Here is a 27,191-nt window from a genome sequence, read left to right on the forward strand (position 1 = left end):
ACATAGGTCTGTCCCCCAGTACCTTGCTCTGAATGTTCTTGTTGATGGAAGGGTGCTTTCTTCTCAAGACGGCAAGCTCTTCTTTAAATTTTTTTTATAAAGTTCCAATGTAATTAGCACACAGTGTTATATTAGTTAATCATTGTACAATATAGTGATTCAACAATCCTACACATTACTTAGTACCGTTGTACTCTTAATCCTATTCACCTACCTCACCCCTTCCCCTACCTACCTCCCTGCTGGTAATGACCAGTTTCTTCTCCATAGTTAAGAGTCTTTTTTGTGTTTTTCTCTACATTATACTCTCTGGATCCATCCATGCCGTTGCAAGTGGCAAGATTTCATTCTTTTTTTGTGGTTGTATAACACTGTATTATATGTATGTACTATATGTATGTGTATGTGTGTATGTATATATGGACACATACACACACAACACATCTTCTTTGTCCATTTGTCTATTGATGGACACTTGGGATGCTTCCGTATTTTGGTTATTGTAGATAATGCAATAAAAATAAGGGTACAAATATCTTTTTGAATTACAGTTTTCATATTTTTTTGGGTAAATACCCAGGAGTGGAATTTCTGGATCATATGGTAATTCTATTTTTAATTTTCTTGAGGAATATCCATGCTGTTTTCTACAGGGGCCACACCAGTGTGTATTCAAGGTGGCAGACTCTTATCTCTTGACTCTTTTCCTTATTTGGTTCCATTGTTACCTTTATATTTAATTCCCTTATTAAAACTTCTTCAAATTATCCCAATTTGAATATGTCATCTGTTTCCCTTTGGGATTTTGACTAATATATAAATGATTGGTAGTATGATGCATCCTAGTTTCCAAGATGAAGCTCTTGGAATTGATGCTAGCCTACAGCCTTTTCCTTTCATCTTAACATCCATGTTCGTATGTTAGCATAAAGAATTGCATATGAGTGTTCATGGTAGCATTATTCATAATAGCTGGAAAGTAGAAACAGCCCAGATGTTCATCAGCTGGAAAACAAACAGCAAGTGTGGTTTATCCATGTAATGGAATACTATTCAACAGTAAAAAGGAATGGATTCTGAAACATGCTTTATTGTAGTTAAACCTCAAAAATTAATTATAGTAAGTGTAAGAATCCAGGCACAGAAGATCACACAGTGTGATTACAATTGTGTGAAATGTGCAAAAAGTCAAATCAGTGGAGCAGAAAGTTGATTAGTATTTTCCCAGGGTTGATGTTGGGAACAGAGATTAGCTATATGGCACCATGGGTACTGCTGGGGTAATGGCATTGTCTAATACTAGATAATGGTGATTGTTATACAACTTGGCAAATTTACTAAAATTTATTGAATTGTATACTTAAAATGGGTGAATTTTATAGTATGTGAATTATACTTCTATAAAGTTGTTTTTGTAAAAATACATGTTGGAAATCTTTTTATGTCGGTGACTATAACGGTAACCCATATGTTTAATGTTTTTGAATATAATTTTGTTTTTCTACCATGCAATACAGTGCTCAACCTCAGTCCCTTTCCACATTCCCTGCCTCACCTCCAAATAATCTATTTGCAGAAAAGCACTCAGAGTGCTATAAACCCTATCAAAGATTCTGCAGGGAAGAGTTAGTATCCATAGGAGAGAGGTCTGTGGTCCCAAGTCTCTCCAGGCCTTACCGCCAACTAGGGGCTCCTGCACGGATGGATATTTTGCCCTCTGTGCTCTGTGGGGTACTCTGTCCTTTCTTTTCTCTCTCCCTTCCCCTCCTGCTCTGCTCCCTCCTCTGCCCTCCTCTGCCCTCACTCTCTCAGGCAAATGCATTACAGATCGTGCTTACTGCAGAACAGTTCTCTCTTTGGGCTCAGGGAATTCTAATGTAGTTGCTAAGAAAAATAGGATCATCTTTATATTATTATATTTTTTCTTCTGTGTAATTGCTGCATGGTATTTCATTTTATGGATGAAATAAGCTTTTTATTAAGTTTCCTTCTGAACAAGTTCCTTCTGCAGGCCTGCATCTTCACATAAGAATGTAAGGGGTCCCTATTGTTGAATTTAGATTAGATGTAAATTGGATACTATTTATCTACAAGTGTGCTTACCCCATGCCCTCCCACATTGCCAAGGATAATCAAGAGTTGGCTGTAATAATTTATACTTTGATTTGAAATGTGTGATTAATTATATATAAATACTATTTCCGTTAATTGGGGTTTTCAGTATAAATAACCTGAGTTAAATTTTTTCCCAGGGCTTACTTTATAACCAGAAGGTAAACTTTTCATTTTCTCCATTGATTTCCTGTAGCAATAAAAATAACAGGTATTCAAATTGGTCATACGAATCTGAACTATGGTTGGTTTTAATGTAATTGTAGTTGAATTAAAGTGCCTACTATGATGGGCAGCAGCAGTGTATTAGAAGAATCCTTCAGAGTTCTCTGCCCTCAAGGACTAACAGAAAGTCAGACATGTAAAAAACTAACCTATAAATGATCCAAAGTAAATGTCAGGAGCCTGACAAGGCAGGAAGAAATAGAAGGAACTCCCTAATCAGTTGGCATGTAAAGCTGGTCTAGTTGAAAGTGATCTGGGAAGTATTATTTAAAAATTTTTTTAAGATAAATTAACATAGGGGCCCCTGGGTGGCTCAGTGGGTTAAAGCCTCTGCCTTCAGCTCAGGTCATAATCTCAGGGTCCTGGGATCGAGCCCCGTATTGGGCTCTCTGCTCACTGGGGAGCCTGCTTCCCCCGTCTCTCTGCCTGCCTCTCTGCCTGCTTGTGATCTCTATCAAATAAATAAATAAAATCTTAAAAAAAAAAAGATAAATTAACATCATAAGAAAAGTTGGGTCCAAAAGAGACTTTTGAAATAAATCTAATCAGGCCATTATTTTATAAATGGAGAAACTGAGGTGTAATCTGGTAGAGGAACTTTATGAGGTCACACAGATTGGCATGAAGGAGCCAGGACTCAGATGAAAATTCATAGATTGATTTGGGACTGCTGCTTCCTCCGGTAGTGTGCTAGACCATGTAAATGAAGCTAAATTAAGTTAATGAAAATGAGGCTAATTAAGTTAATGAAAATGACATGGAGTCTTTGCTTGGGAAATCTATCAAACCAACAGTGAGTGGCATGGAAACATCTGGGTGTAGAAATGGGGGTTCCTGGCAGAAGTTCTGAGCTATATGGTTCGTGTTGCTTTCATGGAACCCTGGACTGTCATGGTTGAAGTAACCCCAACACTCACTGAATTTCTCTTTAAAGCTCCGTGTTGAATTTAAATTTTAAAATTGTGGCCCCAATTCAACAACTCTGATCAAAATCAACAACCGTACTAACGTGCCCCATTCTTTCCTCGCACCTTTTTATTCCTCCCCCTCTTCCCATTGGCACATAAGAGTTCACCATACATATACTTAAAAGTGGATACATTTGCATCTTGACAAAGCTAAGCTTGCTTTATCAGTTGCTGTCACCACATAGCAAACAGTTTCCAAAACTTGGTCACTTAAAACAATGCCTGTTCATTATTTCTCAGAGTTTCTCTTGTTTGGCTGAGAGATTCTTCTCATCTGGATTGGCTCAGCTGGAGTCGGATGGCCTAGGCTGCCCTTCCGAGTCCTTCCCTGGGATAATTGGGACAGAACCCCACTCCCTGTGGCCTCTTGATCTCAAGGAAGCTAGCCCAGACTTCTTCATGTGGGAATCACAGGGTTCCCAGTGACAATAAGCCCCAGTGCCTAACAACTTTTCTAGCCCCTGCTCAGTCACTTTCGCGAATGTTTCATTGGCCAAAAGGGCGTTGCGTGGCCAAGCACAGATTCAAGGAGTACATGGACTCGACGTCCTGTGGGAAGAATGGCAAGGTCATCGCACGTGCCCGGCATGTGGTATGGTGCTTTCCGTTTACAGAGGGAGAGAGGACTCTGCTTGGTGGGAAATTTTCTACATCAGGAAGGAGATTCAGATACAGGCGGCCAGGCAAAAAGGACGAATGTTCATTATATAGTGTTTCCTGGCACAGCACGGCAGGATCAGCCTAGATGCCGTGGAGCACCATTAGACTGGAACCCTGCTGTTACCAGAGCTCAGAGGGACTGGGAGGAACAAGCAGAGTATCCAGACGGCTGCAGGGAGCCTCAGATAGTGACTGCGGGCCTCACGGACCAAGGAGGACCAGAGGAAAAACAGGTGTTGTCCTCACAGCACGAGGGCTGTCCGTGGTCTGCCCCAGTGTCCGGGAGACAGATGGGGCCGGAACAGTCCCCATCAACCCTTAAGGGAGCATGTTTGGAGGATGCCTGGGAGAGGGGCTGTGCCCGAAGCCCTGCTCATTCCTGCCAGGCAAAGGCATCTGTAGGATGGCTCATGGCCCGGCGTGTACTCGTCCTGCCACAGACTGCCACCACCCTGTAGCCGCAGACTTGATCTGCTCATCTTCTCTACAGGACGCGGACACCTTCTTGCAACATCCAAGGATACTCTAAGTCTCCTTATTCCCTCCCTCAAGAATAGAGAGTGACATTCTGGACAGCGGGGTAATGGTGGCAGTCCTGGGGTAGAAGAGATGCCACCCACCTGGCGTCTGTCCTCAGGGAAATCTGAACGTGTCACTTTGAGATTTTATTCACTGGCTCGTGGCCTCCTGCTACCCTACTACACTAAGGCCTTGTGTATAAGGTAGGAGGAGGGTGTAGCTGTTGTTTTTAAGGCTACTAATGTGCCTCAGGGCAGGGGGAGTAGGAAAAATTACGTGAGAGGGGTCTTTTCCCTAAAAATTTATGTAAGGGTTTCCTTGTCGTGGTGAGGAAACTGAGGCCCAGAGCAGCTAAACATCCCACGCATACCCACTGACTAGGGTGAGGACGGGCCTTGGTTTCCATAGTGACTCTGCGGGCAGGAGGGGGTGGAGGCGTCTGGGTGGGCTGGGGTCCTTGCTGACCAAGGACTGAAGTAGCTTTGGGGATGATGCTCGTAGGGCGCTCCAGCCCGCAACTGCTTCCCCGTCACTCCCTCCCTCCCACCCTCTCCCGATGTGTGGCCCTCCAGGCTCCCCCATCTTGTTCCTTCTCCCTGGATTTCTGTCTCTGTTCCGCATGGACCCCCGCAGCTCAGCTCGAACAGGTGACCATTGGTAACTCGGAGCCAAAGGAATCTCTACATCAGGTATCTGTCAAGTGGCAAAAAGCATGCTGTTACAGGTCCAAGAAAATGCCGTGGGATCATGGAGAAATGTCAAGTTTAAATTTCAGGCCTACTTTCTCAAAGAAAATCTGTGACATGAGTAGTTCATTTCTGTTGCTAGAAATTAATTTTAAATTATGGTTTTTTAAAAAGGCTTATATTTCTTCTCTCTCTAGGGAGGTTGTATACTAGGTTAAAAACTAGAAAGATGTAATAAATAGGGTTTCCAAATAATTTATCATCTAAACTGAATGCTTTTGAGAGTAGAAGAGGGTGTATTAATAACACTCCAGGACTATCCTGGATAAACAGGGGTGTATAGCCACCCTACAGAAGGGAATTTTAGCACAGAAACACCTTTGAAAGCTGGGGACTACTTGCGTGTATTTTATAATTTGATGACAAATTGTTTTAGGTAGTATCTTAATAATTTTAAAGACAATCCATGCATGTCTCCAGGGCAAACTTCTAAGCAGTGAGAGGAAAAGGAACTTTCTGGCGTGTTTGTTATTCATAGCCTCCGTGCTTTCAAATTGCCAGTAAGTTTCTCTCGTCTGGTTCGCACATTTGAATTCTGTCTTTCATACTAAACATTTGCAAACTATCCAAATATAAACATCTTTAATGAAGCAGTAAGATACTGAGGCGAAACAATGTCCAAGGTGTGAATTATTGCACCATCCATAACTCAGACTGAAGTGTGACTTTTTGTGATTGCAAGAATGGCTATTTGCCAAGTTGTAGAACAAAAAGCCCTGGTAATTACAGCCCTAAAGAATTCATATTGTCTTTAAATGTCTATTTTTAAGTTGGTAGAAACTGTAAAATAAAAACCCAAATAGTAAGACCTCATCTTCAGATTCTTAAGTTTATTTTAATAACTAGTGTTTATGCTAGATAGGCTGAAAGATGTTTGTTTCTTTTCTTAGTGATTTTTAAGAAACGTTATTAATGGATAATGGAGGGGGGTTATATAACTGAAAAATGTCTTTAGTGAAAGACTTCTGATAAATCAGTATATGTCAAGAAGAACTCTATACCCCAGAAAATGATGTGTCAGACCTTCTGGATTTCTTTAGAAAGTTTGGGTTTGTCTTTTCCTGTTTTTGATCACAGTTACACTGGGATACCTTTGACATGAACTACTTGCACTTACTGTTTTGGAATACCTAAGGTATATGTAGCACAGGCTCTAGGCAAAACCCCGAGACATGTAAAATTCAACAACACTCGACAGTTACCTGTTTTCAGCAATCTCAGCAGTGGTTGCTCCTAGCTCCAGATTTTTCTCTACCTCTCCCCAGCTTTATCCCATCTCCTTGCCTTAGGATTCTGATCTCTACTCAACCTAGAGGTTGTTAATAAGTGACACTCGTTCACAGTACCTCTGCTATGCCACTTTCTTTTTTTTTTAAACTTTGTAAGATATCTTTTAGAGAAGTGACTTAGAATGACTAGTTATCTCTGCACTGTGGCAAAATCAGTTATGAGACAGGAATTTGGGGGGGCCAGGGATGTCTTTTGCAGCCACCCCTCAGATCCCCTTGCTTGAGTGTCTAGGCCACTCTACTCATCTTCGTGATGCAACTGGCCAGAGTCATTCTCGATCACTTGGACATAGGAACGTATCTTTAGGAATAAGAAACAGTCCCATGAAAAGATTTACTGAAATGTGGGGCTTTTGAGGAAGAACATACTGATTGCTGGCTTCACTCCATAAATCACTATATTTCCCTGAAGGTAGTGATCATCAATGTGCTTTGACTCTGCTTGAGCGGGAAGAATGGAGGAGGAAATATTTCACATTGATTTGTCTCATCCAGGACCCAAGCTGTGATGGGAGTTTGTGAATTCTGAAGAATGGCTGATACATCGGCTGGAAACATTCAGTATTTGGAAAAGACCTGTCTTTCTGTCTCATAGTTTATTCAGTATTGCCTTTTTTTTTTTTTTTTTTAAATCTCTGTACCAACTGCACTTTGAGCAAGAGAAAGAGAGAGAGAGAGAGAGAGAGAGAGAGAGAGAGAAAGGGGAAAAAAAACCCAAAACCTTCAGACTGGGAATATTTTCCATGTGAAGGCTTCTTACTATGTCTCTGAGATTGCTGGCTTCCTAAACTCACCAAGTCTTGATGGTGTTTTCCTTTTGCAACCTGGGAAGGCTGGTTTCATAGAAGCTGAAAGAGAGCTTGAACAAGCATGCTCAGTGATGTTTTATTTTATTCTTCAGGACACTAGGGTTCTCCAGGGTGTTCAGGAAGCTAAGCGGTGGGGGGGGGGGGCGGCGGAGTTGGGTTGGGTGCATTAAGAAGGAACTACCCCTCACTTTGGCCCCAGCCTCGTTGCTTTGATCTGTTTTCTACACTTGGTTGTGTAAAATTTCTCTCGATGTCAACCCAAAGTGGAGAGTTTCTAGGCTATGAGAAGTGACGATGCCTGGATCCGCGGGCTCTCCTATGTTACTCTATTGTTACAACTTATGAAAAGGAAAGGAAGGCATCAGCTGCCGACAAACAGATAAACAGAATCATGAAGTGAACATTCACAGTGAAGAAATACACCTTTAAATTTTTTTTGATTGAAGTGTGGTTGACATATATTATCTGTAGGTGCACAGCGTAGTGATTCGACAATTTATATATACATTATGCATTATGAAATGCTCACCATGGAGTGTAGTTACTATCTGGCACCTTACAAGGTTATTACAGTTTTGTTGACTCTGTTCCCTGTGCTGTACTTTTCACCCCCATAACTTATTTGGTAACTGGAGGTTTGTTTTTCTTCATCTCCTTCACCTATTTTGCCCATCCCCTCACCACTCTCCTGGGGCAACCACCTGGAAGACAAGACAAAACAAAACAAAACAAAACAAAACAAAACAAAACAAAACACCACTAATTTAAAAAGATAATGTGCATCCCTATGTTTATTGCAGAGTTATTTACAATAGCCAACATATGGAAACAACCCAAGGGTTTATCTGTAGTTGAATGGATACAGAAGATGTGGTGTGTATATATACAGAATGGAATGCTACACTGCCCTAAAAAAGAATGAGATCTTGCCATTTGTAGCAGTGTAGATGGACCTAGGGGATATTATGCTAAGTGAGATAAGTCAGACAGGGAAAGACAAATACCACCTGATTTCACTTATATGTGGAATCTAAAAAACAAATGAACAAATCAAAGAAAAACAGAAATAGACTCAAATACAAAGAATAAACTGGAAATAAGTCTTTTTATTTTTTTAAACCTGTTTTTTAAAAAAAGATTTTATTTTTTTTTTATTTGAAGAAAGAGAGATCACAAGTAGGCAGAGAGGCAGGAAGGGCGGGGGGAAGCAGGCTCCCCACCGAACAGAGAGGATGATGTGGGGCTCGATCCCAGGATCCTAAGCTCATGACCTGAGCTGAAGGCAGCGGTTTAGCCCACTGAGCCACCCAGGTGCCCCGAAATAAGCCTTTTTAGAGAATACTTGACTTCATTGAATTTGGAAATATAAATGAAAACACTGTTTTTGTTTTGTTTTGTTTTGTTTTTTGTTTGCATAAGCCTATCAAATCAGCAAAGAAAGTAACACTCAGTGGATAAGCAGAATACATTGACGTTGGAGTTCTCATAGTGTGCTTCGGGGACCATATTTATGTAGAAGGCTAGCAAAATACTTAAGATACATTTACACTATCAACTAGTAAAGTCTGGTACAGCCTAGCAAATGTTTATAAGCTACATCTTTTCTGATCAGTCCCTGTGTATTTGCTGACTCCGGGATGTTCACGCTGTCCAGGATTCAGTGTGTTGCCTCTCATTCCCCCATGTAGCCCAACAACGCCTCTTCCAGAAATCGATGCTAAGAAAATAAATACAGTAAAATAAATGTGAATATAATATTTTTTGCAGTATATATATATATATTAGTGAAAAGTCATCTCTACCTTAAATGCACAACACAACAGTAAAGGAAAGGTGAAGCAAACCTTCACCTTTGATGTCTCTGTGGTGAAATATTAAAATTAAGTGTACAAGTAGTTCTTTCGGAAGTGTTAAAATAATTTCAATATACATTATATTATACATTTTAATATACATTAAGTGAACAGAACTTCATATTAAGGTGTAGGCTGGAATGCTTTCAAAATATAAAAGATACATGGGGCACCTGGGTGGTGCAGTCAGTTGACTCTTGGTTTCAGCTCTGGTCATGATCTCAGGGTCGTGGGATTGAGCCCCGCTTCAGGCTCCATGCTCAGCATGGAGTCTTTTTTTTTTTTTTTAATTCTTTCTTTTTAAAATTTAATTTAATTTTTTCAGTGTTCCAAGATTCATTGTTTATGTACCACACCCAGTGCTCCATGCAGTCCGTGCCCTCCTGAATACCTCCTTAATACCACCACCAGGCTCACCCAGCCCCCCATCCCTCCCAAACCCTCAGTTTGTTTCTGAGTCCACAGTCTCTCATGGTTCGCCTCCCTCTCCGATTTCCCCCAATTCACTTTTCCTTTCCTTCTCCTAATGTCCTCCATCTTACTCCTTCCAGCATGGAATCTGCTTAAGACTCTCACCTTCTCCCTTTACCCCTCTGCCCCATACTTGTGTTTTCTCTCTCTCTCAAATAAAGAAACAAATCTTTATAAAATAAGAATAAATACAGAGAAGTTTAAAGAGAGAATAACCTACAATGCTATGATTGTCTCTGGGCAGTGAGATTATGAGTAATGATTAATTTCTTCTTTGACTTTTAAAGTATTTCCACAGTGTTCCACATTGTGTATGTGTTACTTTCTTAAGAGGGAGAATGAATTTTTTTCTCTTTTTGACAAGTCCACTGAAGGTACCACCCAAATCCTGGGTCATTTTCTGATATAACCCAGGCATGAAGAAAGGGCCAGAGTCTGCTTTCCACTGCGTTGTTTTGGTTCTGTGAGCAGAGATTTCTACAGGTCATTGGTCGTTCAGTACACTCGGACTTGTCTGCCGCCAGCGATAGCTCCCTGAGTCTTTCAAGTTAGCACCAAGGAACTCTGGCTTTATGTTAGGGAGAGTATATTGGCAGTGTTAGACCTCAGAGAGGATACCTCAATGTAAAGACTCTTTCTTCTAGCTCACGAAAAGGAGAAGCCCTGTCTTTCAGCCCTGCTACCTCATTTCCTATCTGCAACTGTGACCAAATTTTGAAACTCTCTGTGGCTCAGGTTTTTTCATCTCCCAAATGAGAACAATGATACCTCCTTTATGGTGTTATTAAAGCAATAAACGACAGGTAATGTGGATAACATAATACACGGTCTTGATGTAAAAGACACCTTCAGTCTGGGTTTGCTACATTCCTTCACTTCCTCCGGGCCATCTCCCCACATTGTGGGAGTTGTTTAAGGGGAAAGGTTCTTGGGCTTCGACAATGTACAGTGCACACTTGGGTAGATAGAACCCAAAGAGTCAGAAGCGTGGTCTTAGATGAGTAGATCCTTCTGGGAATTCCAGAGAACAACGAATGGCCATTGCTGTTTTCCAGGGGCTGGAGACTGTCATGGTTAAGAACTTGGTGTATGTTCATGTGTGTGTCTCCGTGATATATAAAAATCACAGCCATTTGTCTTCAGTAGCTGGAGGTCCAACTTTCTACTATGTTATCTGTGACTTGGAAACGGTGTCTAGTGAGTTTCAGAGCTGCCAAGAAGCCATTTCTCCTGCATCTCCTCACTCCCCTGCCCCGTGCCCTAAATCTTTCTCCCTCTTTGCCCTTCTAGAAAGCCACTGTCAAAGCCTCATCCTCTGTGTTGGAAAGAGTGACACCCTTAGCAGATTTTGATATTCTCTTTCTTAGGTGCATTTTCCTTTAGTTAGAAGGCTTATAGCTAAGAATATGGATTCTGATGGAAGAATTCTGAGGTCCATTTAGCAGGAGAAGATTTTGAACAGAGGGAGACTATCTAGGAAGGCCTTGAAATAACTTCTGAGGAAGCTTCCTGTTTGGACTATTGGATTTTTTGAAAGGAGGAAGGAATACTGGTCTCATAAGTCCCAGGTGCTTAGGGAGAGCCATCGGTGTTTGTGGGTTCTTCTCTGGCTCTCATTCCTGTGTCCCCTCGGCCCGAGTTATCTCACCTTGCCAAACATCACTGGCCACATTTGCTGCGAAGACGGTCAGGTAGAGATCCTTGCAGGCCTGAGGGCTCATGCTAGAAGAAACCAATATGAAGTCAGGTCAGATGCCAGTGTATAAATAGGATGCAAATGACTCCTTAAATAATCAGAAATGGAATCAATGTTTACTGCCTCCTGGAACCTAGCCGGGGAACCTGGACAAGAGATTGGCACATGCATCTCGGACGAAGGAACCACAGCACAAGATTTAAATGCTATTAATTCCAAAGGAACAATTAATTTAAAAGGGAGCTTAATTCACAGTTTACAGACTTAGCATCTGCTTGTTTAGCATATGCATTAAAAGAAAAGTAGTGGCAGATTTATAAAAATGTCAGTTAGATAATTTATGATATAGGTTCTAATCTTTTTTTTTTTTTTTTTATAATCCAGTTTTTTTTTTCTCTCTCTCTCTCTCTTGATCCTTACTGAGGTATCGTTTCAGAACAGAATGTGTACTTTCACCCTATGTCTTTTAGGAATTAAATATCTAAGCTGAAAGAATTTATATATATTTTTTGTACGCCATTTTGTCATCAGAATTTCTGGAACTCATTTTTTAAAAAATTTAAATCAGTGAATTGAAAATTGTCTAATTGTGTATTTTCCTGGGACTATCCAAGCAGTACATTTGTGCTGAAGTTCCCGGGTTGTGTTTTCTAAGCAGATGCAATACGGGAGGGCTATTTCATTTCCTGATAATAAGAACTCAAATGCTTCTTCTTGTAATATGAAGAAATTCACATGTTATTCCTTTATATTTTGCATATTTGTATTTATCTTTATTTTACAAGAACCAACTGTTATTTAATTGATTTTTCTTCTGGAGAGATGTCCTTGCTCCAAAAGTTTTTCATGGTCTCACCTACTTATGTAGAATTTCCTGCAGAGGTCCAAATATGTAAAAATATGAGAGTTATAACTAAGATATAGATGCGGAAATCTAAATGTTCGTTTTTTTAATTTATAGGAGTGTTTAGGTTATTTTTCTATATGAAAATGTGTGTGTATGTGTGTGTTTTAACTAGGGGCTCAGACTAAGATTTCTGTCTCATGCTAAAGGCTTAAGAATATAAACCATTGAAATAAGGATCTTTTAGTATTTTTCGATGATGAATTTTAAGTATAGAATTTTTCAGTAACATTTATTGAAAATCTCACCCTTCAGGAATCACTCCTTGTGTTAAAAATCTATAGGTCCTAAATATAGTAATACACTTGTCTGTAATTATAATATCATGAACATATGAAAGACTTAATTTATTTATTTGAAACTTACCACCTCTTTTCAAAAAGAATTTGGAGCTATGTACAAAAAGAAAAGAAGACCTATCTGGCATGATTAATAAATAAGAACAGTTTGGGGAACCTCGGTGGGGGCTTGAGAATACGGGCGATAAAATAGGAGGAAACAGTGCGGGGGGAGGTGGGAGCAGAATTGCTCAGGGCATTCAGGACTTGTATTCCATGAGCCCTTTCTGGAATTTCGGCCCTTGAAAGCCATGCTTGGTTTGCCCCTTCTGTCGTGCGTGATTTCTTCAGTGACACTGATGGGCGGTTCCCTCGTCCCGTCCTTTGCCAGGTTTGAAGCTAAGGCCAAAACTGGACAGCGAGCTCTTACGGATATGCCGACGGGTTTAGGTTGCAGGTTAGGAAGGGAGAGTCCGCGGCAGAATGTGGAGTGCAGCAGCTGTGTTTTGTTAATGCTACATACTGTTAAGGAGAAAGTAACAGAGCTAACATTTAGAAGCGAGAGGATTCATAGCAGAATTCAGACTTTGGACTTCTTGCGGGAAGTTGGATAGCGACGAGCCCTCCAGCCCTCCCGGGCCTGCACTACGGCCGTCAGCCCTCGTGCTCCAGATGGGGTTGTGCTCCTTCCCTCTGCCCGGCCCGGGGAAGCAGGCCCAGCCTGACTCCAGCAGCCCCGCTGGCAGAGAGCTCACAGTCCTTCTAACAGAGAGTGGGGGTCAGTATCGCGTACCCCCGCGTGCTGCCCAGAGTGGTGCCGCGTTTGCCTCGCAGAGGCTTCCCCACCCCTCCCCGTGCAGAGCACACACGATGCCCTTTGTGCCGTAATCCATCTCACACGACACATCCGCCTTCACGATTCAGTCAGTCACTCACTCCTTCTTGCATTGTTTATTACAAAAACTTTTCTACTGTGTACCCTACCGAAACTCGGGTCCAGAGAGAGCTGTCTGTTGTTGAAGTTTTAGAAAGTGCTTTAGAAGTACTGTACAGCAGGATTTGGGATAATCTAAGATGCATAGAGTTCACTCTGAATTCTCAGTAGGAGAAATGCTTGTGTCGGCTTCTTGAAATGGGCACCTGATGGCCTCGGTGGGCGAGAAGGTCCTGTCAGCTCCCAACTCGTTACTGTTAGACACGGAAAGCAAAGAGTCTGTAGATACTGAGGGTTGGAGCTGAGCCATACTCCAGAGAAGAAAGCTCATCGATAGAGTAAAAAAGACAGATGCAAATACAAGACTTTTTAAGTAAATAAGAGAATTATGTGGATTTATTCCAAGCCTGAATGTGATTCATTTGGGGACACGTTTTTTTTTCCTTTTTTTTTTTTCTTTTTCTTTTTCTTAGATCCTAGCATTTGGAAGCAGAGCTAAACTTCACTTTTCACAAACCCTTAAATACAACGTACTTAGTATAAAGGAGACGTTTCACAAAATAGAGATGTTCAGCAAATCTATTAATTGTTGAAATTAGCAACATTCACAGAAATTCTTTTGGTCATTCTGACCTCAAATACAAGCAACAGACAGATTTCTCAACGTTTGGTTGTAGTTTCTTTTCAAATGATTTTTAAATTTTTATTCCTGAGGAGCCAGCCCTCCTCAGCCAGCCGACACGAGGGCATTTGCGGTGTGTGTGGTGCTGTTGTTCTGTTTCCACCCATCAAAAACCTGCAAAGTCCACACCCTCGAGACCCAATTTTAAACTTAATCTACATTAAAAGATGAGGAGTTTAAACCATCTTGGGCCGCTTTCTTCCATATGACTGCTTTGGTCATACAGCTCTGTATCGCGTGATAACTTACCAATCCACTCATCACAGGTCGCACCGGATGATGTCAGGAGTTCCCCTTTCAGCTAAAGACGAATTCTTTAAATAATTCAGCAAACAAGGATCTTGCTTTATTCCGGATTTTGAAGTCTGCATCTGATTTTCAAAATAAGTGAATGAAGTTTATTCCATCTATTTGCCTGCCTTCTTTCCTTCCTTCCTCCGTAAAAATGGAAGCCCAAAGAGAGAGCTTTTCGTTTCTTTGAAGGTGAAGAACAGGCCGGGATAGGTTAAGTTGTAATCTAGTCTTTCTCTAAGCACCTTCTATGGGATCATTATGATGTGGCTTGGGTATAACACTTTTCATTTTTGAAGGCTTAACTTAAGCTGTTCCCCAGACTCTCTTCTAGTGAATAAAACCAACCAACCAACCAACCAACCAACCAAAACCCAAAAACAACAAAACAAAACCAAACAAAACACAGCCTTTTATCTCCATATGGTTTGGGTGAATATTGTACTTATATGTATATTGTCATGTCCATCACTGCAGAATTGAATTTAATAAATATCCCTTCCATGATAGGAAATTATAGCTTTTGAAGAGTGAGTGCTTGATAGTCTAGGTATGACTTACAGGTGATTCCAATAAAAGTGCTTTTACCGTGTGCTTGGGGGGTGATAAATCTCATCCTTAGATGATAGAAACTTGATCTCTTTCCTGTGACTCCCTTTGGTGATCTGTATGTGCTAAGTATCATGAATATAGTTCTATATACTTGATTTCTTAATTAAATATTGTTAATTAACCAATTAATTTTTCTATCTCCTTGTGTTCCCTGCCTGACTCTGTGTGTGACCCTCAGTTAGAAGTCATGGAAGTTTCTTGCTTAGTGTTGATAGTGGAAGCTTTGGAATGCAAATCTAGGTAGCTGCTGCTAAAACGCATGCCCTGAACATAGGCATGTTGGACAGAACATGGATACTCTACAGAGTCTTCAGACTCTGGACTTCCACTCTATAGTTCCACCCTATAGTGGACTTCCACTCTATAGTTCAGTCCTGAAGGAGACTTGCCTGTTTGGGTTAAGAGCAGCGTGTTGGCTGTACCCGATGCTTGATGTCTGGGATGTTGTGCCTGGAGAGCAAGATCGGTGTCTGCTCCTGGATAACTGTCTCAGAGACTTTGATTCCCTGTTCATGGCAGAGTGGGCTAGAGGCTTCCTGTCAGGCTAGTCCGGTACTCTGACACCAGCTCACATGCCCATGTTGGATCCAAAGGGTAGTTAAAGTGGCATTCTGTGAATATTTACTGAGTGCCAATTATATAGCCAGCATTTACTTTAAGTTTTACTTTTATTTTTTATTTTATTTTTTAAGATTTCATTTATTTGAGAGAGAGAGTGTGTGCATAAACAGGGAGGAGCAGAGGGAGAGGGGAGAGCAGAGCAGACTCCCTGTTGAGCAGGGAGCCTGACACTGAGCTCAGGATCCCAGGACCCTGAGATCATGACTTGAGCCAAAGTCAGATGCTTAATTGACTGAGCCACCCAGGTGCCCCCAAATTTATATTTATTTATTTATTTTTTAGAGAGAGAGAGAGAAGGCAAGTGCAGGCATTTGGGGCTAGGGGTAGCGGGAGAGGGAGAGGAAGAGACTCAAAGCAGACTCACATCCAGCACGGAGCCCAGTGCAGGGCTGAGTCTCACGACCATGAGATCATGACTCAAGCTGAGATTAAGAGTCAGACACTTAACTGACTGAGCCACCCAGGTGCCCTATTTTAAGTTTTATTTTGATATAATTTCTGACAGAACAAAGATTTCAAGGACAGTATAAAGAATTCCTTTGTACTCTTTACTCAGATTTCTCAGATGTTAACTTCTCTCCATTATTCCCTTTCTCTCTCTTTTTTTTTTCCTTGAACCATTTAGAGCAGGTAACATGGCACTTTTTTGTTCTAAAATATTTAGTGTATAGTTCCTAAAAACAAGAAAGTTCTCTATAGAACAGTATCAAAATCAGAAAATTAATATTGATATATAGTATTATCTAATACATAGATTTAGTGATTTCACCAGTTGTCCCAGGGTCCGTTAGAGTGAAGAAAAATCTGGGATCACATGTAAGTGGGAACTGTGAGACTAGCAGCCAGGCCTTTTAGTGTTTTCTGCCTCTCTTCACTAAGCAACGTCTTGATATCTCCCTTCTGACAATGTCTTGGAGTTATCTCAAAGCCTTGGTAAACTCAAGACTTTCTAAGTGGTTTTAATAACTTCCAGAATCTGGGGCTAGTAATGCTATTATTTTTTTTTAAAGATCAGTGAATGCAAAGTAGAACTCTTAATGTCATTCTTCCTGCTTTCCTTCTGTAGGCCAAGGAGTAGAGGTCTCACTTATGAGGTTAAAGTCCAGAGAACAGAAAGTAGACAATGTCAACAGCAGCAGAACCTTGGCCAAGAATTAACTAAGGGTTAGAGATGCCTGGAATGTGGAGGCGGACTAGCCTACTCTCTCCATCTTCCTCATCAAAGATGGTGGTGATGATCTTTGACTCCAAGGGAGAAAATATCCGAGTGCCGAGATTTAGTTTAAATAGCTCATCGCTTATAAATTAAATATTTTCCTACCTGGCTACCATGATTTTCATTAACCAGATCTTCTGCTTACATGCCAGTTAGGGAATCTATATTAAGCATAGCACCGTTTCAGTGATTAGGCCTAGCCAGGGACAAAGAAAGACATATGTCGATTTCCATGGAGTTCCTTGTTTAATTTTCTGTCAGACATCCCAACAGGGCCTCCAGCATTAAAGAGAACATAGCAGAACAGAATTTCAGCTGGAAAAGAATTTGACACTATTCAAAGGTTTGGAGGACAATCACAATACCATAAAACCAGAAAAAGATACATAAATCTTTTTTAGAGTAAAAATATTGGCTTACTTCTCAAAACGTTTCTATTACTTAATACCAGGAGTATCAGAGCCTTTGTTCAGCACATAATGTTCAGGGTAATTTGGTAGACATGAACTAAAGATCCTTTAAACAACTTGCTTTTATCACAATTTAATTTTATTCCTCTATTCAAGCATAGTGACATTCATTTAGTGACTTTGTTGTGGGAACATTTCTTTGCATGTAATATACAGAACTGCTCCAGTGGAGTCTGGTTTGGGTCATTCGTTGTTCATTGCTTTGGGCTTCTCTGGGTGGAAAAACAGAGTCCAATGAATAGCTTCAAGTAAAAAGTGTCTGAAAGACCTGATATGTATATATGTATGTGTGTACATATATAATTAGGGAAAAAACCCTTCATTTTTGGATACACTTTAGAGAATCACTTACAACAGAGAGCTAGTCTGAAGCTTTGGCCAACGAGAGGAGGCAGAGAGACGGAGAGAGAAGAGAAAGACAAGAGTTGGTCTGACTTGCTTGTGGCAAGTTGAAACCTTTGCTATTAAGAAGGGAAGGAAAGAATGCACTGACCAGGCCAGGTACGATATTTTTACTGGGTAGGAACAGCTCTCGGGAGCCCAGTGAGCTCTTCCCATGGTTCTGTGCCTCCTCGCTGCGGGCGCCTGAGAGAATGTGTTCTCCTCAGGGCCTTCGGAGATCCTGACCACGCTCGGTCACTGGAGAGGAGCCCCAGACCAAGGATTGTATCTCTGAAGAACCACTTTGAAAGCAAGCTAGGATGTAAGGAAGAGGATGCAGTAGCCCCAAGTGTGATCTACATCAGCCGGTCTATTTGTTAGAAGAGAAGTGTCTTTGTTGGGGTTGGAGAGAAGCATCTGGAGGTCAGGCCGTGTAAGAGCAACATGAATGTGCCATGGGGGCCGGATAACCCCAAGTCCAAGTTCCAGGGCTGCCGCGAGGTGACCCTCTTGGATACACTTCCTTATCTCTCTGATCCTCACTTTGTGCACCAGCAAAATCTTACACTCTGTTCTGCAAGCATACATTGGGTGCCTACTGCGTACCAGCACTCTGTTGAGCACTGAGGACTTATGGAGGAGTATGATGTCCTCCTCCTTGGAGAGCTCAGAACCTCTAAGGCCCAGAGTGGTGCGGCTTATGTGGGAACATACGTGACATCACATGGCAGGATTTCCAGCATATAGAGAGCTAATTTGTTTTGTTGTCTTTTCCTGGTTGTGTTCTCAGCTTTCCTTGAAAATGGGGAAATCCAAGCTTTCCCAAGAATTTAGCAACTGTAGTCAGTCATTCCTGTTACATCCCACACAAAATCTCTTGTGAGAAAATGTCAGGATTTGGATTTTGACCAGTTAGTCACATACTTCTGTAGAATCGTTGCTAAACTGAGTCAGCAAACAGGAGCTCCCGGTGCAGCCTCGCGTCCTCTGCGAGTCGAGTCGATGCACCTCGGGAGTCGTTCCTTCCCCTGTGGGCTCGGCAGGCCTGTGGGCTCGGCAGGCCTGCTCTTTCCCGTGGGGGCGGTGCGGGTTGAGCTCACTGCCCGTCCTGCGCTCGGATCGGTGCGAGCTGCGTGGCGTCTTCTCACCGGCACCTTCCCCGCTGCGTCCTCGGAGCTCTGTTGGCGTGACTAGCGCCCAGAAAACACTGCTTTGGTTTCAACTTTGATTCAGTTGATTTTCTCCTTTTCCTTCCTCTCAGCTATGCATCTGGGGGAAGTGAAGAGCAGGTTCATCTGCTCAGCGCACCGTCCCCGTGGCCGAGCTGCAGGTGACTCCTGCTTCCGTTTCTTGTAGGGACCCCAAACGTCATGGCCAGGGTCACTGCGCTGAGCGCCGCCGTGGACTCAGGGAACCGTGGTGAACCGTGGTGAACCCAAGGGGCCCTTCTGCGTGTGTAAAACTAAAGCTATGGAAGGGGAAGGAACCTCCCAAGGGGGAGCAGCAGGCGAGGGCAGTCCGGAGCTGGAACTGTGTCTCCCACACGACAGGCTTTCTCTCTGCCGCCGCCAGTCTCTGTCCACATCCCCGCTCAGCCACCAAACGCCGCTGGCCTCCTTTCTGGTAAAGATTGTCTGGGGGCCCCCATCTTCTGCAGCCTGTGGCCTCCCTTTGCCTTATGGTGCACTCCCCCCTCCCCTGATGTCTCCTGGGCCAAGACTTTTCCTTTCTATCCTTCAGCGTATTCTGAGCAGTTCCAGGGAAGGATCTGCTGTGCCCTGAGCGACGCATGACTTTATGTATCTATTCCTGTTAGCCGTGACTCGTGTTTAGTGAGAACCAAACAGCTTTTGAATACTTCAGGTGAGCAAGACCCTTGCTGGGGACTTTTGCATGAGAACAACTATGGGATGTACTGTTTTCGCTGGTTTCCAGCAAAGAGAAGTTCTGTGCTTTGGGGTTCCAGGTCCTGTAAGCGGTGCTTCCACGATTTGAAGCCAAGTAAGTGGTCTCATCTGAGAGTCTGGGCCTTTCACTACCGTGGTGTATTCCTGTCCCAAGCTGCTCCCTCCTGCTCACCCCAACCCCACTCCAAACCCACTTTCTCTTCTTCTTTTGCAAATTCCTTTTCGCCTGAACTGCTGAACAGGAGACTGTCGGAGCTCTGTCCCTGTTCTTATCCTGTGTCCCCTGGATATGTGACCCTTGAGCAATCCCATCTGCTTTGAAAACTCTGTGCTTACTGACCCCCCAGAGCCTGGCTCTAGCCCTATGTCCATACCTCCCTTCCACTGCCTAGAGGCCTGCATGGGCACCTCACCCGTAACTTGTTCCAAACCACGGGGCCCCTTGTGTGACTGGAGTGATCACCCTTCAGGCATCAGCCTGGAGGGGGAGACGTTTTGAAGGCCTTCCAGGTTCTGCTGCACAAAACTCCAGGGGTAGCTCCATGTCACAATGTATGGGTACAGTGTTACAGGATGCTTTTGATAAGCATTTACCTATGAGCAAGTAAATTAGGAAACCTTTTTCTCTTATGGAAAATAAATATGGCTTTAAGAAGCATAAGAAGAGATATATATATATGTATATTATATATATATTTTATATATTATATATTTATTACATATATATTTTATATATATATGTGTGTGTGTGTATGTGTGTATATATATATATATAGCTTTGGGTATTTAAGTAGGTGTTTATATCAAAAGGAACTTGGCTTATGGACACTGGGGAGGGTATGTGCTATGGTGAGTGCTGTGAAGTGTGTAAACCTGGCGATTCACAGACCTGTACCCTTGGGGCTAATGATACATTATATGTTTATAAAAAAATTAATAATAAAAAAAAGGAGCTTGGCAGGGATGATGTTGGAAATGGCTTTGTCACCATGGTCGTGGGCCCCCCCAGCTTCCCTTACCCTTTGTCCATAGAACGTCTCACAGCCCATGGGGGACCCGCAAGTTCCAGTAACCCAGTGTTTCAAGCCATAACGTGACACTTTGAAAGGGAAACCAGGAACAAAATTCAGAATTAATCTCTCTTCACTCCCTTTCTCTACTCCTAGCCTCCAGCTGCTCTGCTATCTTTGGTTGAAGCTATGCTATTTTTGCCAAGATTAAGCATCTTTTTATTTCCTTTAGGTCTGGTCTGTGCCTCGCTTGGGAGTGTTCATTTAGGTTTTACTCCCTTCCTTCCTGATCCATGAATTTTTGTTCTCAAATAGCGCTCTCAACTAATACAGTATCTTTTGCTTCCCAATATTGTTTGTTCCATGCTTATAGGATGTTCTTTGCCATCTAATTTTAGATCCAGCATAATGCCCTCCAAGCAGCCTCTCCTTTAGAGGGATGAAAGCCATGGTTAAGATGTCACTTCCCATAAATCAGGTTTGGTTGAGGATGAAGGCAGCTGTGGGGGAGGGGGGCAGGAACCCACAAAGTCTAACCCTTTCAAAGTCGACTTAATCCTCCCTCTCACCCCTCCCTCTTCATGCTACACTTTGGAGGGTGGATAGACCTCTTTAACAAGAAGGAATGAGCTTTCACATTGTTCGCCTTTGTCAGGGCAACAAAAGCCCTGGAAAATTCCAATTAATTAGCAAGCCTCGGGCTAATGAAAGAATAAAACTGAAAGAGAACCGCTCTAAGCTTTCGGAGAGGCATGCGCATGTGAAGACAATGCTGATTTCAAATATTTGGGGCTGTTTGTATAATTTTCCCAGGCCTTGCCTCCCTGAGACTCCAAAGAGAGAAGACCAGAGAGCAAGGATTTGTGGAGTCAGGGTGTCATAACATTGTTGGCTTGTCAGGACTCTAAGTGACCCACCGTCATTTGAAGAAGGCAGTTAAATGTGGACTCACACAATCAGGGAAATTAAAACCAGGAAATAGACCTCTCACACATTTTGTGTTTAGAGGAAAACAGGGCAGTTGGATCAACGTACAGTAGATGATGAAATACAGTTGAAGTTAATTATTAGGAGGGACCAGAAATCCCTGTACCGCTGTGTCCTTGAACGAGGACTTGGAATTGTTGTGGCTGCTAGAATCGTACGGTGATGAAAACACTGCAGTCACTCATTTGTAGCTTTTTATCGGATGATGGGGACTGCGGTAACACAGCAAGGAGAATCGTGTAGCGATAGACCCACAACAGAGCTGCTACCAACAGCTATCCTTACTGAGCATTTACTGCATGCTCGGCACCATCCTAATCCCATTTCATCCTCTCAGCTGTCCCATTAGATCCTGGATCCCATGCGACTTGTGTCTTCATGACCTCCATTTTGCAGTTCAGAATATTGAGGCCAAGATGGGAAGTGGCTGGCCCACATATCTACGTGACGAGCCAAGATCTGAGTCCGTGCAGTCTCATTCCCGCAACCATACTCCAGATCACCACGCTGACCTGTCTGTGAGATATGGCCTTACTGCATAGACTCCTGCCTGCTGCCGGAGAGGCTCAATGTGGCCAGGCTAGCCGAGGGCCAGGAGTCGGAGGCTCCAGTCCCAGTGTGGTCCCTAGTTATTCCCATGATCTTGGAGAAGTCATCCAGTTATCATTTCTGATCCTCAGTGTGTTCATCTGTAAAATGAAATTATGGTATTAGGTGATGTCTTAGGTGTCTTCTGGTTCTCATATTTTAGGGATTAAGAAAATGATGTGTTTCAGATACAGGGTAAATGAAATGGTGGTTTCTGAGGGGGTGTGTATGCATGCATACGTGCACTGCCGCTCAGTTGGCAAAGGTGAGGCAGGTCTCTGTTCAGATCCCAACTCTCCTGTGTGACTTGGCTGATTGCATCATCTCTGTGAATTTTAGTTTCTTCCTACTCTGATGGAGGTGATGATACCATGTGCCTAGAGTGCCCAATGTGGTGTCTGAATATCACTGGCATTTCTCCTGTCTGTCCCCATGTAGCTGGTGTGCGACGTAGAAGTAGGGTAGAAGAAGCCCTCCCTTAGGTAGCAGGGTCCAGAGGAGAGGTTAGTTTTGCCGGAAGGGATAATTTCCTGGAGTCACTTGGTACATATTTGTGCATGATGGATCTGTTGGTAATTGACTCGGAGGTGAGAACGCCTCATTCCTGAAACCACCAAGCTGCTGGCATTTTTTCCTAGAAGACTTCTTCATTGAACTGTGTCACCTGTCACTGTCCCTCTATGAATAATTATTTTGTCTGTAATGCTCTTCAAATACCAACGTCCTTCATTCTCTGTGGAACAAGTGGTGGTAATTGAGAGGATGCTGGCTTAGCAATTGTGTAGGGTTGAATAGTGTCCCCCCTAAATTCATGCTTACCTAGAATCCCAGAACGTCACCTGATTTGGAAATAAGGTTTCGTAGAGGTAATCAACTTAAAAGGTGTGGCCACATTGAATTAGGGTGGGGCCTAATCTGGACATGGACGTGGAAATGAGAATGCATTGAACACAGAAGACGCATGGGGAAAGCACCAGGTGATGACAGATGTAGAGATCCTAGTGATGTGTCTACAAGCCAAGAAATGCCAGGGGACGCTGGAAATCACCAGAAGCTGGAAAGAGGCAGGAAGAGACCCTCCCTGGGAGCCTTCAGAGAGCACAGGCTCTGCCAACACCTTGGCTAGGACTTTTCGCCGGAACTGCGAAAGAAGACATTTCCATTGTTAAAAGCCACCCGGTCTGTGGTGCTTCTCCTGTGGCAGCCCTAGGAAACCAATGCAGCGCGAAAAGCACCTGTTTCTAAACCATAATAATCAGGGCTAGGCGAGAGGGAGACGGACAGATACTAAGGGAGAAAACAAAATACAGAGAATCCATGAAGGGGTGTTTGGAAGCCATGTATTGCCATCAAGGTTCCCCTGCCCGGAGCAAGGAAAGCTTCTTACTCTTATGCTGCAGGTCAGAGCAGGTGTCATGGAGGTGACAAAGCAAAAAATCTGACCGAAAAAGGAGATTTTTAGGCCGACATTTTTAAAAACATGGCCTTCAAAAAATCAGCATACTGTAGACTCCGATGATTACCCATGGTGTAGCCCACACTGTGAGTATGAGGAGGGGTGCCACTGTTGCTTTACCAGCCAACATGAGTGTTTTTTTGAAGTCATATACATGCTTCCAGAAGTTGAAAAGGGTCAGTATGTCTAAAACACTAACTTGGTTATAGAATAGATTGGAAGGTACGGAGTTCCTTAGAATGAGATTATCATTTGCAAATTGGTAATTTGGGGATAAGTCTTGAAATTGTAATAAGAAAAGTAAGTCTTCGTTACCTAAAAGGCAAGAACTTTGCAGAAAACAGCATGATCATAAGACAAAGCCGTCAAACAGGCTTAGGCTATGTGGACTCAGTTTGTTCCAGAAAAGCTCAGAGTGAAGACAGCTCGTGAATTCTGTCATCAGGCAGTGAGGCCCATATCACATGTCACTTTGCTTTGTTTTTAACATGTGGCTCCAGCTACGCCAGACCTGCTGCTGTGTGGGAGATGTACTTTCTGACAAAATAAGGCATTTTCCTGGCATCAGGCCCCTTTGGAATTTTTACTGGTGTGCATAAATCCAGCGAGTTTTGCATTTCCCACACATATCCAATGTGGTCACACTTGGATTTCTGGATTTGTGGTGGTCTTGAAGCCTGTCACGGCCAACGTGGTCCATTCCTTATCACCACTGGGAGTTGTTGGGAAGAAATGAAACCAAGAATTCATTCATCCACTTTTCAGAAATTGTCTCCCATCAGCCATGCTTGTTATGAGGAAGAAACCGAGGAGGCAACAGAAACCAATTTTGGAAGGACTGACCATGTTTTGTAGGGTGGAAATGGAAGTATTTCTAGCAGCCTGTCTCCTTCTTCTCTTTCTTTTCATCCGTCATGATAATAAAGCCCACTGCAAAAGTTCATTTATATTATTCTGTGTTCAAAGAGGTGATGGTGATGATGGCAGTGGTGACATTAATATTAATGTTCACTCTTGGTTGGCTGTTACTGGCTGAATCAAAGCCCCATATAAATACACTGATCGTAGGGCAGGAGTCTGAACCCTTCAGAGCTGCTTTTTGAAAACCTGTTGGGCTGCCCTTTTAAAACTCCTGTTTCTTCCCTCCTGAATGTATTTCACTCTTGGTTACAAGAGCCGTCAGGGAAACCACACGGACATCTAGGCCCACATTTATCATCTCTGATGGAAAAATAACGTAAAGAAGCTTCCCCAGCCATAAGAGTACATGGTATGTTATCTTTGCATAGAAAAGGTAGAACGTGATCGTCTGTATTGAAAGAGAGGGCTGAGAGAAGGCAGAAGGTGCAAAGCAATAGAAAAATGTTTTCAGAGGTTTTTGCCTGTGACCTTGGGCAGTGGCTCACTCAGTTCATTCATTCCACACATTGCTTATTGGCCGTGAGTCAGATATGAGAGTAAGGACCGGAGGTGCAGGCTCAGGAAAGACACAGGCCCTGTTTTGCGGGAGCTCATAGTCTCAAGTCAAAAGATTGGCACGTCATCCCCAAATTTCTCCGGTACCAAGCACCCCTTTGCGGAGCACACTGCAGCCAGCCTGGTTTTCTTTCCCTTCGTCCAGCACCCTGGACTGGATCAGCCTCCTGGTGGCTGCTTTCTTCACACCCTCAAGTCTCAGGGTATGAGCTGTGTCTTCCACGGGCCTCCTGCCACTCAGTCCAAAGTCCCCGCCAGCCCTCCCTGATTCGGAGTCCCCTCTACCTGCTTTCTCTCGTGGCACTTCTTGTTGGAAATGAGCTCGTTCCTGTATTCATTCCCCCGTCTCCTCGTGCAGCTCCTCACCGCTCGAACGTGCATTTTATGGAAAAGCACATCTTACTTTTCTTGTTCACCACCGTATCCGTAGAAATACGTTTTTGTTGAATGGATGGATAGATCACTATACCACATGATAACCCGTCCTATAACGGGCACGTTAACAAAGTGCTCTGGGAAAAGGAGGAAGCAGGTGACCACTTCCCTGACTGAGCAGGTTGGGGCTACGTCCATGCGAGCTGAACCTGGCAGGCGGGGGAGGCCCGTCGGCGGGTGCTGTTTCTGCCTGGGCACGGGAAGCTGTTCCTTCGTCATGCTGACCCTCCCCAGCCGGACGCACTTGCTCCTGGCTTGGGGTGAACGGCCCGGATGGTTCCCTGGGAGAGCCGACTCTAACACCTGGCAGCGATTCGGCCTTCATCGTGACCCTTGCCCTCTTCAGACACATGTTTCAGGAAAGTGAAGAACACCTGTTTCCTGAAAACTTCTCTTTCATGTGGTGAAAAGTTGCTAAAAGCTGTCTTTCCAATAAAGAGAACTTGGAATTGATGTAATGGATAAAAGGAGCTTATGAAACAGAAGTAGGCATTCTTGACAAAATAAAAATAGAAGCTTAAAAGACGCATCGTTTTGGGAAAGTTAAAAAAGACTTTTTTCCCCTACTGTAAGAAAATATGTGTGGATGAGGCATGTGTTCTAAACTATGGAAGAGGATTTGCATTTTACTTCAGGGTCCCGCAACCATGGCAATGCAGAGCTTTGTCGCTGCTGACAGACATGCTAGCAATATATACCTCCATTAACAAGATTATCACTGGAAGAGACAATCGTATTTTTACTGAAAAGGTTTTTTGAGGATAAAATTTATTGATATTTAATGAAGCATGAAGCTTCCAAATGAACCATGAAAGCAATAGCTGAACTAATTAAGTGCACATAAAGGCTCCCAGAACACATACGTGATGTGGGCCGTGTGCTTACCCATCGTGCCTGGTTCCGCCGACGTCCCGGGCAGCACGCTCCTCACACACCCGTTGTGGAAGGCACAGTACATCCTCCTGGAATGTGCGCAGTAAAGGAGGAAATAACCATTTAGATTTCCTGGGATGTTTCAGTCGAGCGTTGCAGGGTTTATAGGTTATAATTTAGCAGAGTTAAGACTAGTAATAACAACATATTATTTCCACACACTTGATTTAAGCCTCTGTCTGTGCTGTTTCATTGAATGATAAATCGTTCCCTGGTTCTAAAAATATGCGTCTCCCTTCCTCCCTTCTCCCCTCCGCAGAGAGACCAAGGATGCTAAATAACTCGAGTTGAGCATTTCATTGTGCAACGGGGAATCTTGTGGGCCTTTTCAACTGCGTGTGAAGACATGCCCCGTTGAGGGCTCCGAGAATGTACAAAAGAAGGCAAAACTGCCCCTGCTTTGGAGGCCATTATAGGTTCTACTGGCTGGGAAGGCCAACGTCCTACCTGAACAAGGCTCTTAGCATTGACTTTTATCAATGACCATCTTCCTCCGTAGCCACTGGCTCTCTCCTCAGGCACAGGCGCCTCCTCTCTGCCCCGTTATCACAGAACTTAGCTCTTCATGAGTAGTTTATAATTGCATTTCTGAAAATGACGTTCTTAACGCCAACAAAGGAGCCGGGCTAACCATTAAGACCCACAGGAACAGTACGTACTAA

General features: G+C 43.1%; 1 protein-coding gene and 1 long non-coding RNA gene across 6 annotated transcripts in view; one reads left to right on the forward strand and one right to left on the reverse strand.

Moving 5' to 3' along the window:
- GLIS3 (GLIS family zinc finger 3) overlaps positions 1–27,191 on the forward strand; it is a 438,156-nt gene that overhangs the window by 88,465 nt on the left and 322,500 nt on the right. The gene's annotated exons all lie outside the window — the stretch shown is intronic.
- On the reverse strand, positions 22,079–27,032 carry LOC309846955. Its single transcript, XR_014302219.1, has 3 exons — positions 26,977–27,032; positions 26,482–26,558; positions 22,079–22,330 (listed from the first exon to the last, which is right to left on the reverse strand). It is a non-coding gene; the product is annotated as an uncharacterized lncRNA (long non-coding RNA).

This window comes from Mustela nivalis (assembly GCF_964662115.1).
Source record: "Mustela nivalis genome assembly, chromosome: 13".
NCBI classification, from domain to species: Eukaryota; Metazoa; Chordata; class Mammalia; order Carnivora; family Mustelidae; genus Mustela; species Mustela nivalis.